This window comes from Phoca vitulina, unplaced genomic scaffold (assembly GCF_004348235.1).
Source record: "Phoca vitulina isolate PV1807 unplaced genomic scaffold, GSC_HSeal_1.0 scaffold8, whole genome shotgun sequence".
Taxonomy (NCBI): Eukaryota; Metazoa; Chordata; class Mammalia; order Carnivora; family Phocidae; genus Phoca; species Phoca vitulina.
The window spans coordinates 6,734,471-6,740,806 of NW_022589711.1; positions in this window are offsets into that span (position 1 = coordinate 6,734,471).

The following is a 6,336-nucleotide window of genomic DNA, read 5'->3' on the forward strand; positions in this document are numbered from 1 at the left end:
TTCCCTTTCTCACTGTGTCTCTCTCTGTCGAATAAATAAAATCTTTAAAAAAAAAAAAAATATGTTCAAAGAACTAAATAAAACCATGTCCAAAGAATTAAAGGAAAATTTAAGAACTATATCTTCACAAATAGAGAATATCAATAAAGAGAAAAAATTGTCTAGAAAAAAAAGAACCAGGGGTACATAGGTGACTCAGTCAGTTGAGCATCCAACTCTTGGATAAACGGCTGACTCTTGGTTTTGGCTCAGGTCATGATACCAGGCAGGCTCCACTCCACACTCAGCAGGGAGTCCACGTGATCTCTCCCTCTTCCTCCTCTTCTCCCTCTGCCTCCCCCAAAATTAAAAAAGAAGAAAGAAAGAAAGAAAGAAAAAAAGAAAGAAAGAAAGAAAGAAGAAAGAGAAAGAAGAACCAAATAAAAATTCTGGAATTGAAAAGTATAAAAACTGAAATGAAAAAATTAAATGGATTTAATAGCAGATTTGAAATAGCAGAATTTGAAGATAGATCAACTTAGATTAACCAGGCTGAAGAACAGAAAGAAAGTTAATGAAGTACAATTAACAGAGTCTCAGAAACCTGCACACAAATATATACATCATGGATGTTCCAGAAGAAGAAAAGAGAACAAATAGGTAAAAAGACTATTTGAAGAAACAATGGCCAGAAACTTCCCAGTTTGATAAAAAAAAAAAAACAAAACAAAACAAAACATTAATATGCACAGCCAAGAAGCTACATAAATTCCAAGTGGGATAAATTCAAAGAGATTCATACTTAGACAAATTAGAATAAAATTATCAAAGACAAGGGAAAGAGGTAATCATGAAAGTAGCAAAAATAAAAGTATCTCATAATGTACAAAGTTTCCTCAAAGATGAACAGGTAGTTTCTCATCAAAAACCATGGATTCCAGAAAAGAAAAACAACAAATACTCTCAAGAATTCTATGTTCAGCAAAACTATCCTGCAAAAATGAAGGAGAAATGAAGACATTCTCAGTAATCATAAACTGAAAGAATATATTGCTAGTAGACCTGTCCTGTAAGTAATACCTTAATAGGACTGTTTCAGGCTATGAGAGGCACTAAACAATAACTAAATGTGGAAAAAGAAATAAAGATCACTGGCAAAGATAACAGCATACATTAATATAAAAACATTATAAATGGTTTATGGGGTGCCTGGGTGGCTCAGTCGTTAAGCGTCTGCCTTCAGCTCAGGTCATGATCCCAGGGTTCTGGGATGGAGCCCTGCATTGGGCTCCTTGCTCGGCGGGAAGCCTGCTTCTCCCTCTCCCACTCCCCCTGCTTGTGTTCCCTCTCTCGCTGTGTCTCTCTGTCAAATAAATCAATTCTTTAAAAAAACAAACATTATAAATGGTTTAAATATTCCAATTAAAAGACAGAATTTCCCAGAACTCCCAACAAGGTTTAGAGGAAATATACTTCAACATTATAAAGGCATCATATGAAAAACCAATAGCAAGCACCATATTCAGTGGGGGAAAACTGAGAGCTTTCCCCTAAAGTCAGAAACAAGACAAGGATGTCCACTCTCACCACTTTTATTCAACATAGTACAAGAAGTCCTAGACACAGCAATTAAACAACAAAAGGAAACAAAAAGGCATCCAAATTGGTAAGAAAGAAGTAAAACTTTCATTATTTGCAGATGACATGATAATCTATATAGAAAATCTGAAAGAGTCCATCAAAAACTACTAGAACTGGTAAATGAATTCAGTAAAGTCGCAGGATACAAAATCAATGTACAGAAATCTGTTGCATTTATATTCAGTAATAACGAAGCAGCAGAAAGAAAAATTAAAACAATCCCATTTATAATTGAACCAAAAATAAAAAAGTATCTAGGAATAAACTTAACCAAGGAGGGGAAAGACCTGACTCTGAAAACTGTAAAATACTAATGAAAGAAATTGAAGACAACACAAAGAAATGGAAAGACATTTCATGCTCATGGATTGGAAGAACAAATATTGTTAAAATGTCTATACTACCCAAAGCAATCTACACATTTAATGCAATCCCTATCAAAATACCAACAACATTTTTCACAGAACTAGAACAAATAATCCTAAAATTTTTTTTAAAGATTTTTTTTTTTTTTAAAGATTTTATTTATTTATTTGACAGAGAGAGACACAGCGAGAGAGGGAACACAAGCAGGGGGAGTGGGAGAGGGAGAAGCAGGCTTCCCACTGAGCAGGGAGCCCGATGTGGGGCTCGATCCCAGGACCCTGGGATCATGACCTGAGCCGAAGGCAGACGCTTAACGACTGAGCCACCCAGGTGCCCCTTTTTTAAAGATTTTTTAAAAAATTTATTTGACAGAGACACAGTGAGAGAGGGAACTCAAGCAGGAGGAGTGGGAGAGGGAGAAGCAGGCTTCCCACTGAGCAGGGAGCCTGATGCGGGACTCGATCCCAGGACTCTGGGATCATGACCTGAGCCGAAGGCAGATGCTTAATGACTGAGCCACTCAGGCGTCCCAAATAATCCTAAAATTTGTACAGAACCACCAAAGACCCAAAGTAGCCAAAGAAATCTTGAAAAAGAAAAACAAAGCTGAAGGTATCACAATTCCAGACTTCAAGTTATATTACAAAGATGTAGTAATCAAAACAGCATGGTACTAGCACAAAAATAGTCACACAGATCAATGGACTAGAATAGAAAACCTAGAAATAAACCCACAATTATATGGTCAATAATTTTTGACAAAATGGGAAAAAGTCTCTTCAACAAACAGCCACATGCAAAAGAATGAAACTGGACCACTTTCTTTCAACATACACAAAAATATTTTCAAAATGGATTAAGGTCCTAATGTGAGACCTGAAACCATAAAAATCCTAGAAGAGAGCACAGGCAGTAATTTCTCTGACATTAGTCATAGCAACATTTTTCTAGAGAGGTCTCCTGAGGCAGGGGAAACAAAAGCAAAAATAAACTATGGGGGTGGGGAGGGTGCCTGGGTGGCTCAGTCTGTTAATAACGCATCTGCCTTTGGCTTCAGTCATAGTCCCAGGGTCCTAGAATCGAGCCCTGCATCAGGCTCCCTGCTCAGCAGAGAGACTGCTTCTCCCTCTCCCTCTGCTACTCCCCCTGCTTGTGTTCTCTCTGTCAAATAAATAAATAAAATCTTTTTAAAAAATAAAAATAAACTATTGAGACTCCATCAAAAATAAAAAGCTCTGCACAGCAAAGGAAACAACCAACAAAATGAAAAGGCAATCCTACTGAATAGGAGGAGGTATTTGCAAATGAAGTATTCAATAAAGGGTTAGTATCCAAAATATATAAAGAACTGATACACTTTGACACCCAAAAAACAAATAATCCAACTAAAAATGGGCAGAAGACATGAACAGACATTTCTCCAAAGAAGACATAGAAATGGCCAATAGACACATGAAAAAATGCTCAACATCATTCATCATCAGGGAAATGCAAATCAAAACCACAATGAAATATTACCTCACACCTGTCAGAATGGTTAAAATCAACAACACAAGAAACAACATGTATTGGCAAGGGCGAGGAGAAAGGGGAACCCTCTTACACTGTGGGTGGGAATGCAAACTGGTGCAGCCACTCCAGAAAATAGCATAAAGTTTCCTCAAAAACTTAAAAATTGAACTACCCTATGATCCAGTAATTGCACTACTGGGTATTTACCTAAAAAAAAAAAAAAAAAAAAAACACTAATTCAAAGCAATACATGCATTCTTATGTTTACTGTAGCATTATTTCAAATAGCCAAATTATGGAATCAGCCCAAGTGCCCACTGATAGATGAATGCATAAAGAAGATATGGCATATATATATACACAATGGAATATTATTCAGCCATAAGAAAGAATGAAATCTTGCCATTTGCAAAACATGGATGGGACTAGAGAGTACAATGCTAAGCAAAGTAAGTCAGTAAGAGAAAAACAAATACCGTATGATTTCAGTCATATGTGGAATATAAGAAACAAAACAAATGAGCAAAAGAAAAAAAAAAGAAAGAGGGAGAGACAAACCAAGACAGACTCTTAACTATAGAGAACAAATTGATGGTTACCAGAGGGGATGTGGGTGCAGGGAGGGGTAAAATAGGTGATGGGGATTAAGAGTACATTTATCAGGATGAGCACTGAGTAAGGTATAGAATTGAATCACCATACTGTACATCTGAAACTAATATAACACTGTATGTTGGGGCACCTGGGTGGCTCAGTTGGGTGCCTCAGTTGGTTAAGTGGCTGCCTTCGGCTCAGGTCATGATCCCAGGGTCCTGGGATCGAGCCCCACATCGGATCCCTGCTCCACGGGGAGCCTGCTTCTCCCTCTCCCTCTGCTGCTCCCCCTGCTTGTGCTCTCTCTGTCAAATAAATAAATAAAATCTTTAAAAAAAAAACTGTATGTTAACTATATGAAATTAAAATAAGAAACTTAATTTAAAAAATAAAAATAATAAAAAATAAAAAGACAGAATCTAGCAGAATGGATTTTTAGAAAACATGTTTCAACTGTATGCTGTTGACATGAGACACACTTCCAGTTCAGACACAAACAGGTTGAAAGTAAAAGGATGGGACACGAAACTGAACTGCCTTTTAAAATCTCAGACCAAATAGATTTTAAGTTAAAAGATGTTATTGCGGGGGGGAAGGATATTTAAACAACTAGGCAAAAGATCATTCATTATTTTTTTTTTTAAAGATTTTATTTATCTGAGAGAGCGAAGAAGAGAGAGAGTGCATGGGGGGGAGGGTCAGAGGGAGAAGCAGGCTCCCCACCAAACAAGGAGCCCGATGCGGGACTCGATCCCGGGACTTCAGAATCATGACCTGAGCCAAAGGCAGTTGCTTAACCAACTGAGCCACCCAGGCGCCCCAAAATCATTCATTAAATACATTTCAATAACACTTAAGCCAAGTAGGCCTACTAGAAATATATACAACACTCCACTTAAATTAGCAGAATACATATTTTCTCAAGGGCAAATGGGACATTCTCCAGTACACAGCTATGTGATAAACTAGTCTTACTGATTTTGAAATTTGCAATAATACAAGGTATGCTCTCTGATCATAATGGAATGAAATTAGAAACCAATAGAAATTTGGGGAATTCAAAAATATGTGGAAATTAAGTAACATACTTCTATATAAACAATGGGTGAAAGAAGAAATTACAAGGGAAATTAGTAAATACTCTGAGATGAGTGAAAATGAAAATACAACATGGCAAGTTTTAGAGTATGCAGCAAAAAAAAACATGTTTAGAGTGAAATTTAGAGCGTAAATGCCTATATTGAAAAAGAAGAATGGTTTCAAATCAGTAATTCAGCCTTCCACTTGAAGAAACTAAGAAGAGTAGACTAAATCCAAAGCAAGCAGAAGGAAGAAAATAATAAAGATTAGAGCAGAAATAAATAAATAATAGAAAGTAACAACAGCAACAAATCAAAAAGGCTGGTTCTTTGGAAAAAAAAATCAACAACAAAATTGATAAATCTAATTTTGCTAAATTAACGAAGTTAAAAAGAATCAATTTACTAAAATCAAGAATTAAGAGAGGATATGACTACTGACCACACAGAAATAAAAAGGATTAAAAAAGAGTATTTATGCCAACAAACTAGATAACTTAGATGAAATAGTAAAATCCACACAAAGAAATTATTGAAACTGGCTCAAGAACAGAAAATCTAAATAGAACTACAGCACAGTAAGAGATTATTCAAAACCTTCCCACAAAAAAAGCCCACAACCAGATAGCTTCACCAGTGAATTCTATCAAACATCAATATTTCAAAATCTCTCAAAAAACAGAAGAGTGGAATACTTCTTAACTCATTCTCTAAAGCTAGCATTATTCTGATATAAAAGCTTTAAAAATACTGTGAGGAAAAGAAAACTACAGATCAGTATTCTTTATTAATATAGAGGTAATAACCCTCAACAAAATACTAGCAAAACAAACACAGAAACATTGTACATCATGACCTAGTGGGATTTATCACAAGAATACAAGGATGTTTCAACTTAAAAAAAAATCTATGTAATACATCACATTAATAGAATGAAGAAAAAAAATCTTATCATCTCTATAATCTCAATAGATGCTGAAAAAACATTTTACAAAACCTAACACTCTTTCATGACATGACAAAAACACTAAACTGGAAACAGAAAGGAACTTCTTTAATACTATAAGGAATATATATAAAAATATCAAAGCTAACGTCATACTTACTGATGCAGTTTTTGAATGTAGGTGAGGTCCAGAGCCCATGGCCAAGAAAAGAATTCTTG